Source organism: Myxine glutinosa, chromosome 9 (genome assembly GCF_964187855.1).
Source record: "Myxine glutinosa chromosome 9, kmMyxGlut1.1, whole genome shotgun sequence".
NCBI lineage: Eukaryota > Metazoa > Chordata > Myxini > Myxiniformes > Myxinidae > Myxine > Myxine glutinosa.
Genome location: NC_136269.1, coordinates 117,609,794 through 117,619,167, shown reverse-complemented (window position 1 = coordinate 117,619,167; position 9,374 = coordinate 117,609,794). Strand labels below are relative to the sequence as shown.

Here is a 9,374-nt window from a genome sequence, read left to right as displayed (position 1 = left end):
GTTCAATTTCCTCATAAAAATGAGGATTTTCTTTGCACCAAAAACAAGTGAATCCTCTTGGATTGCGCTGAGGTTCGGGCATGGAATTTCTAGGAGGAAGTATAATTTGTATGCAATGAAAGTACATGTAATATGGGATCGAGTAAGATTTGACATATCCACTTTTGTTATTCCCGATTCCTCATTATTTCAGAGTACATAGGCATAATGAAGAATATGACAATAAAAATCAGTATACAGAATTATTTTATTTAATTAATGCAAAGGAATTGGAAAGTCCGCCACGAATTTTTAATATATCTCGCCATTTTCCCGTCTGTTATTTTAGGCGGTGTATGACCGACCGTGCAGCGATTTAAAAAAAATATATCTTGGCAATTTTTTCAACCGAGTCTAACACTATGTTAGCGACTGTTAAAAATGAACTGATATATCGAATTAGAATTGAAATAAACCTGTGTCACGGGCCTAACTAAACAGGCCTCAAAGCTATGTGAGTTAATAAAATGGTGGATATTTGTTTATGAAGCCTCTCCCAGAAGTCCCCCAACACGAACCAATCAGGAACTGCCACGCCCACTTATATGATCTCAGAATTCCTGTGACAGGAATTAGCGTTACACTGGCTGGAAGTCATTCGCTAGAGGCGCTTCCTCAGCGCCAATAAACATTCCTGGATCGATTGCTGAGGTAAACACTCATCCTAAAGAAAAAAACATACACTTCGTCTTGATTTAATGGTGGGAAATCGCTGCAGAAAAGCCTTGCAAGCGACCTCACAAGTGGCCAAGTCTCTATTGGAAAGCTCATGTACACATTCAGGCTTAAATCCCAGATCCTTTTTCATTATTTTTTTGGACTGTTGAGCATGGAATGCCTAACTCAGATCTTTTTCGAGATTATTTCAGTGGTGATCTCGAGGAGGCGCTTCAATAATGTCCACATGGCGTTGACGTGATGCTGGACGACCAGAACGCTTTAAATAAAGGACACTTCCTGTTTAAAAAGCCTTCTTCTCCCATGCCTGCATCGTGTCGCACGTCGGAGCTGGCTTATCGAACCTCTGTGAAAATCTTGTTCTTATGTTTTCAAAATTTGCTCCTTATCACGCGTGGTCGTGAATCCAAACACAAGTAATCGGGCTCTCTTCTGTCATGCACTCACTGGTGTCCATCATTCTGAAGCCGTACCTGAAAAACAAAGTAACAGAGCACACACGATTATGCATAGGGACTTTGTGGCCACTCTGTACACTGCCCGTGTTTGTTGCGTCAGATTTCCATTGGCTTTGTTTTGGTTGAGTGTTACTCACAATGAGGTACCCTGAAAAATCTAATGTGAAATATAAAATTATTTGTAAGGTTAAATCAAGCCCGTCAGCACGCACTTTACGCGGATCCCTAAAAAAAATAGCGTTACATAATTTTTGAACGTCCCCATATTGGGGTTAAACAATCTGACCGTGTAACGAATCAGCTCGTTCTGACATAACTGTGGTGGAGGATCACAAATGATACAACGATACCCTTTTGTTTATATGATACAGAAACTAAAAGTTTTATGCACACATCAATACACTGAAATGTGAGCTCTGCTTGTCATGAGCAGGACATCAAGGCAGTATACAAGTTCTTGCCATGTTCGTGTCCACCATTGCGCATGCAGCTGTGATCCAAGAACAACGATCCTGCAGGTTTGCCACCTTGGTGTTGTAGACAACATAGAAAAAAAATCAAGGGGGTTATTTATGGTGATTGTGGTGGCCAGGTGGTTGGTCTGTCTTGGCCAATCAAGCGACCTCAATTTTTCATTCAGGATGGCTCCAATGACTAAGACCCAATGATTAATGTAATGGGATTTGAGGTGATTAGTAATGTGATTAGTAATGAGCGCCGTCCTGTTAAAAAACAATATCAGGTTGCAGGTCTTCAATCTGTGGGAAGGTGAATCCTTCCAACATGTTCATAAAAATTGTTGAGTCACTGTGTCCTACACAAAGAAAAATGGACCCACCAAGCAGTCATGGAGAACGGCACACCATACATTGACTCTTGGACTGTCACGTATCTGTTCAATGACCACGTTGGGGGGTTTTAGAGCCACACATCCTCACATTGTGCTGGATGACCTTCCCTGATGCATGAAAGCAAGCTTCGTCTGTGAACATGACATTTTTCAGGTAATCTTCGTCATCCTCTGTGCACCTTGCGTTTAGGTCCGTCATTTGGTTCGAGTCCCTGCAGAATCTGCACCTTATCGGCATAAAGCTTCTGTCTTTTATGCAGAATCCAGTGTACAGTGATGGTTGGTAGTCCCAGTTCCCTGGATGCCCGTCGGATTGATTTTCTGGGACTTTGAACAGTGCATGCATGAATCGTTTCAACAATGTCTGCTGCACTTGTGCTTGGTCGACCAGTACATTTTCTGTTTCTGACAACTTCCGGTCTCCTTAAATATCTTGTACCACTCTCTGATACCAGTCCACGATGGCAGATTCCTTCCATACCTTGTACGGAAATTACGCTGAACTTGCGTGTTGGATCTCATATCGATGAACCATTCAACACACTGAGCTTTCAACTGTAGAGTCGCCATTTTCTTTTACATTAAACCATTAGACCTGGAAATAAAGAAATCTTTATGAGTTTCTGTATCATCGAAAACAAAGGGTATCGTTGTATCATTGGTGGTACGAAATAGAGTAACAACCGAAGTTGTCCTGGTCTTTTTGGAACACCATGTGCAGTGATGGAGAGAACAAGTTTGTTGTCAAAACGTCAGGTCTTAATAAATAATTTAAATTATTTTACTACTCAGTGTGCTCTTTCTTTCTTTTAACAATATGAATCCTGAGCTGCAAATCTTCCGACCTGTACCGATACAATGATGACCTCTATGCAGAAAGGATGACTGAAGGTCAACAGGAACAACAAGCACAATGTTTGTTTGTATGACCTGCTTTAGGGGAATGATGTTTGTGAAGCCCAACTTTGACACGTTTGCACATAACAATGCTTTTGTAGCTTCCCAGTATAATTAAATATGTGCTGAAGATTCTATGACTATGATTTAGTTTTCTTCAAGTCAAATATCTCATTTATTCTAATTCAAATTGGACTGCAGTCAATATTGTAAAACATACAGGTGGACCTGAGTGGACCCCAAAAAATGGAAACACCAAAAGAATATCACTTAGTAGAGTGTTGGGCCATTTTGTGCATCCAGGGTGGCATGGATACAATCTGGCATAGAATAAACACGGGTCTGGTATCCAGGACGGCGTAGATACGATGAGGCATGGAGTCAGCATGGGTCTGGAATCCAGGATGGCATGGATACGATGTGGCATGGAGTCAGCATGGGTCTGGAACTGTTTTGCAGGTATGTGGTGCCATTCCTTCCACAAGACCATCCTCCAATTCACGTCATTTTGATGGAGGCAAACACCACCGTGCCTTTCCAGACAGTCCCACAAATGCTTTATGTCATTGAGATCTGGCGATTGGGAGGGCCGTGGAAGATGGGTAACTTCGTCCTCATACTTCTCAAACAACCCAGTGACGAGTGCCCCGTGGACTGGAACATTATCGTCCTGAAAGACACCCCTCAAAAAAGGGAAGATATGCTGCATCATGGGATGCAGGTGATCGCTTAGGACGGTAATGTAGTGCATTGCATCAAACCTGCCTAACAATGGAACTTGCAGTGGCTACCCGACGGTGCCCGGTTGGGTGAGCTTTTCTCGGCGGTGGTTTCGGGATGTCTTGGACATTGAAAAGCTGTAGAGTTTTTGGCCTCATGGTGGTTAGCTTTTGCCTGCGGGCCAACGGCAGTGTTGCCTGACCTCACATCCCATTACACACTTTAAAGTGGCCTTTGCTGACCTCAAAACTGACGTCAAGGCCAACGTTTGGTAGCTTAAAACCTTGCCGAGATTTTGAAGTACCTGCATCCAAAATGTGGAGCCTCGAGGTGTTACGCGTTGGCAGAGAAAGAATAATGTACAACCAAACACACAAACACTTGAAAATGTGTATATAGATGAGTGAACCCACACCATGACAGGAAAAGGTGCCCACACCATTATGGAATCGCCACAATCTTTTGCTGTTGGGACCAGGCACTCGGGGCTGCAGAACTCCCTGGCTGTCGCCACACGTGCACACGTCCATTCATCGAGAACATTGTGAAGGACGACTCGTCAGACCAAATCACATTTCTCCACTGCTTGGCGAATCCATTGCCTATTCTCTCCTTGCACCACTGTAACCACGAACGGGAGTATCCAGGTCGGTCCAATGAGTGGTTTGTGCATAGCAACTGGACCATTGGTATCCCACCTTGTGAAGTTCCCTTCTGACCGCTTGACGACCCACATTGAACTCTGCACACAGTTTATCTGTCATTGCTCTCCTGTTTCGACTCAGCCTGTACCGATGCCCGTGCATGTGCCTTCGCCCACTGTTGCCATTTGATGATGTTATTCCTTCTTTTTCCCCAACTGACATCACTTTTGAGACAATTCCTCGAGACATATTAGCAATTTCACAGCCTGTCATTGAAGTGCCTGCCAAATATATACACCAACATTTACACCCTGTTCAAAATCACTGTGTCCTCTTCCGGCCACACCAGATTTTAATAACGGCCTTGAGCCGCAGCCCACATATATATATATATATATATACAGAGAGGATTGCTGGGGGAAAAAAAATCTGCATATTTCACACACTGGTCACATATGTGGGGTGATCCCATACTTTTCATGCATGTTCTATAGTCCATGTACCTTGGTGTTTCCATTTTTTTTGTCCACTCTATGTACATGGTAATAAAGGAAATTGTTCAAAATGTTTCGCATCCGACTCACACGTGTGTTCTATTACAGTGATACGCCCTCACTGGCTTTCTTCTGTGGGTCTATCCGAACGAAACAGAAGCAAGTAAAGTGCTATTTTGCAAAAAGAAAATCACTGTGAATAAATGATTCATTTTTCGCATTGCCATGCGGTTAGGAGCCTACGTTGGATAAGATTGAGGGACATTTTTAACATATATCTTTAAAAAAAAAACAAGAATTTATTCATCCTTAAATTGTTTCACAATTCTTAAATTCACCAAATGAAGAGCAGTGATCCACTTGGGAGAATGTACGTTAACTAAATGGGTTATTTTGACAAAGTAAGTGAGGGCATGAAAAGAGAAAGTGGAAAGTCATGGAATTTCACTAACAGTCATGGAAAATCCTGGAAATTGAGAGCGAGTGTGTTTTCTGTTATCTTCAGAATAAAACAAATCTTAGTATAATATAGCAAACGTACAGTCACGTGAAAAAAGTACACCCCTTGTAAAGTTTTGACTTTTTCAACATATTTCAACATACAGCTATTTGATCTTCATTTCAACAATATTGATAGATAAAGGTGATATAATATAACAAATATCATGAAACATTTACATTTTGTAGTCCATTGTATAATTTTAATAAACATAAATGCAAATTTCGCATGTGGAAAAAGTAAGTACACCCCTACATTTATCACTACTTCAAATACCTAAAATTAGAATCAGGTGCACCAGCTCAGGTGCAAATGATTAGAACATCGTTAGAGAGGATCTTGGAGGAACCTGTCTTATTTAAACCTCAGACATTTAGTTTGGTTTGCTTTTTTTTTTTTTTTTTTTTTTTTTGTATACAAGATCGAGGCTCGTGAAAGAGCGAACATTAATCACACAGAAAGACAAACAGACACACAAAACAAATAACATCGGGAGCGGTAGACAAGATGGGGAGAGAGGGGGAAGGACACAAACACAACATTTGAGAGCAGGGACCGAGAGACATGGAGACATCGAGAGAACTGTGGGAGGGAGAGGGCTTTGGGGGGGAGGCATGGGAAGGGGGGGGGGGGTGGGAGAGGTATAAAACATATGGACACTGCCAAGACTTCCAGGAAAGAAGTTGGAATTTCAAACAAGGTGGATCTGGGGTGAATTAGTGGGGGTAGAAAAGATCAAGGTTTTGGATGGGGGAAGATAAGAGATGGTGGTGAACAGCTGTTTTGAAGACCTGGAGGGAGGAGTGTGATTGAAGTGAGTGTGGGAGTTTGTTCCAGAGGCGGGAGAAAAGAGGAATGAAAGAGTGAAGGTGAGCAGAGAGCCGAGATTTCGGCAGTTTAACCATCAGAGGGTGGCTGGCAGATCTTGTGCGACCTGTAGGAATATTTGGGGGACAGAGCACAGAGAGAGCTGGGGGAGCAAGGCCGGAGAGGAGTCGGTAGAAGACAGAAAGACCACCTATCTGCCTGCGGTGAGTGAGTGAAAAGCCCTCAGAGATAGCTTCATCGCGGGAGATTCCAATGATTCTGAAAGCTTTGGATTCAACAGCGTGAAGCCGAGCCAGGTGTGAGGCAGGAGCACCAGCCCATAGGGGAGAACAGTATTCCATTGAGCTGCGGATGAAAGCCTTGTATGTGGTGAGGAGCTCAGGTGTGCCTAGGAAGGACTTCGCATGACGGAGGATGCCCAGTCGGCGACTGGCTTTGGAGGCCAGCTTGGAAATGTGGTTTTCCCAAGAAAGATCATGGCAGATGGTGAGACCCAAAAGCTTGAGCGACAGAACTTCTTGGAGAGGACAGAACTTCTTTGTTGTTGAAGTGTGCGGCGTCACCATGCCTAGATCAAAAGAGCTCTCTTAGGCCTTCAGAAAGAAGGTTATAGATGCCTACAAGTCTGGGAAGGGATTTAAAAAGATCTCCAAACAATTTGAAATCAATCATTCGACTGTCCAGAAGATCATCTACAAGTGGAGAAGATTCCAAACAACTGCCAACTAGTTCAGGCCAGGCCGCCCCAGCAAGTTCAGCCCGAGAGCAGACCGCAAGATGCTGAAAGAAGTCTCCAAGAACCCCAGAATGTCATCACGGCACCTACAGGTAGCTCTTGCCACTGTTGATGTCAAAGTGCACCAGTCTACCATTAGAAAGATGCTGCACAAATTTGATCTACATGGGAGGTGTGCCAGGAGGAAACCTTTGCTGTCCAGAAAGAACATCAGGGCAAGACTAAAGTTTGCCAATGAACACCTAGGCAAAGACCAGCACTTCTGGAAGAATGTGCTCTGGACAGATGAGTCAAAGGTAGAGCTATTTGGCCACAGTACCAGAAATGTTGGCTCTTTCACGAGCCTCGATTCAGTGTACAAAAAAGAAAGAAAAAAAAAAGACATGTTTGGTGAAAACCAAAGACAGCATTTGTCCACAAGAACCTGATACCAACTGTAAAGCATGGTGGTGGAAATATTATGGTTTGGGGCAGCTGTTCTGCATCAGGGCCTGGGCAGCTCACCATCATAGAATCCACTATGAATTCTTCATTGTACCAGAGGGTGCTTGAGAATAATGTGAGGCCATCTGTCGGAAAGTTGAAGCTCAACTGAAGGTGGACCTTGCAACGTGACAATGACCCGAAACATACCAGTAAATCCACCAAGGAATGGCTGAAAAGAAAGAAATGGAGGGTTCTGGAATGACCAAGTCAAAGCCCGGATCTAAATCCCATCGAGATGTTGTGGGGGGATTTGAAACGAGCTGTGCATGCAAGAAACCCCTCAAACATCGCACAGCTGAAAGAATTCTGCATGGAGGAGTGGGCAAAAATTTCTCCCAGTCGATGTCAGAGACTGGTAGACAGTTATAAGAAACGCCTACTTGAGGTTGTTTCTGCCAAAGGGGGCAATACCACCAATTAGAGCCAAGGGTGTACTTACTTTTTCCACATGTGAAATTTGCATTTATGTTTATTTAAATTATACAATGGACTACAAAATGTAAATGTTTCATGATATTTGTTGTATTATATCACCTTTATCAATCAATATTGGTGAAATGAAGATCAAATAGCTGTATGTTGAAATTTGTTGAAAAAGTCAAAACTTTACATTGGGATGTACTTACTTTTTCACGTGACTGAATATGGTTATGTATGTCGCTATGTTTATTAGCGCTGAGGAAGCGCCTCTAGCGAATGACTTCCAGCCAGTGTAACGCGAATTCCTGTCACAGGAATTCTGAGATCATATAAGTGTGACGTGGCAGTTCCTGATTGGTTCGTGTTGGGGAACCCCTTCTCGCTGCCGACGTGACGTAAATTCGCGCACGCGCACTGGTGAAGCGCGAGATTCGGCCCAAGGTTCTGTTATTGTCATTGTCATATTCTTCATTATGCCTATGTACTCTGAAATAATGAGGAATCGGGAATAACAAAAGTGGATATGTCAAATCTTACTCGATCCCATATTACATGTACTTTCATTGCATACAAATTATACTTCCTCCTAGAAATTCCATGCCCGAACCTCAGCGCAATCCAAGAGGATTCACTTGTTTTCGATGAAAACGTCTTCTTCTTCTTCAAATAAAATTACCACCCTCTTAATTAATAATTAACCCTCTTAATTGCGTTAAGACTGCTGAGACCCCTCAGACCTTTGACGACCCTTTAATTCCCCCAAAACCCTTAAGACCCCTGAAGACCCAAAACACCCCGAAGACCCAAAACACCCCGAAGACCCAAAACACTCCGAAGACTCAAAACACCCCGAAGACCCAAAACACCCCGAAGACCCAAAACACCCCGAAGACCCAAAACACCCCGAAGACCCAAAACACCCCGAAGACCCAAAACACCCCGAAGACCCAAAACACCCCAAAGACCCAAAACACCCCGAAGACCCAAAACACCCCGAAGACCCAAAACACCCCGAAGACCCAAAACACCCCGAAGACCCAAAACACCCCGAAGACCCAAAACACCCCGAAGACCCAAAACACCCCGAAGACCCAAAACACCCCGAAGACCCAAAACACCCCGAAGACCCAAAACACCCCGAAGCTCCAAAACACCCCGAAGGTCCAAAACACCCCGAAGGTCCAAAACACCCCGAAGGTCCAAAACACCCCGAAGGTCCAAAACACCCCGAAGGTCCAAAACACCCCGAAGGTCCAAAACACCCCGAAGGTCCAAAACACCCCGAAGGTCCAAAACACCCCGAAGGTCCTAAACACCCCGAAGGTCCAAAACACCCCGAAGACCCAAAACACCCCGAAGGTCCAAAACACCCCGAATGTCCAAAACACCCTGAAGGTCCAAAACACCCCGAAGGTCCAAAACACCCCGAAGGTCCAAAACACCCCGAAGGTCCAAAACACCCCGAAGACCCAAAACACCCCAAAGACCCAAAACACCCCGAAGACCCAAAAATACCCTGAAGACCCAAAAGACACCGAAGACCTAAAAGACCCTGAAGACCCAAAACATCTCAAAGACCCAAAATATCCTTAAAGGCCCAGAAGATCCAAAAGACCCTGAAGACC

The 9,374-nt window shown here is 43.9% G+C and overlaps 1 long non-coding RNA gene across 1 annotated transcript in view; it reads right to left on the bottom strand.

The window, feature by feature from the left end:
• Nucleotides 1-229: 229 nt before the first annotated feature.
• LOC144893571 (uncharacterized) overlaps nucleotides 230-9,374 on the bottom strand; it is a 109,848-nt gene continuing 100,703 nt past the window's right edge. Inside the window, exon 2 of the long non-coding RNA XR_013624474.1 lies at nucleotides 230-1,190. This is a non-coding gene — a long non-coding RNA (uncharacterized LOC144893571). The remainder of the gene's footprint in view (nucleotides 1,191-9,374) is intronic.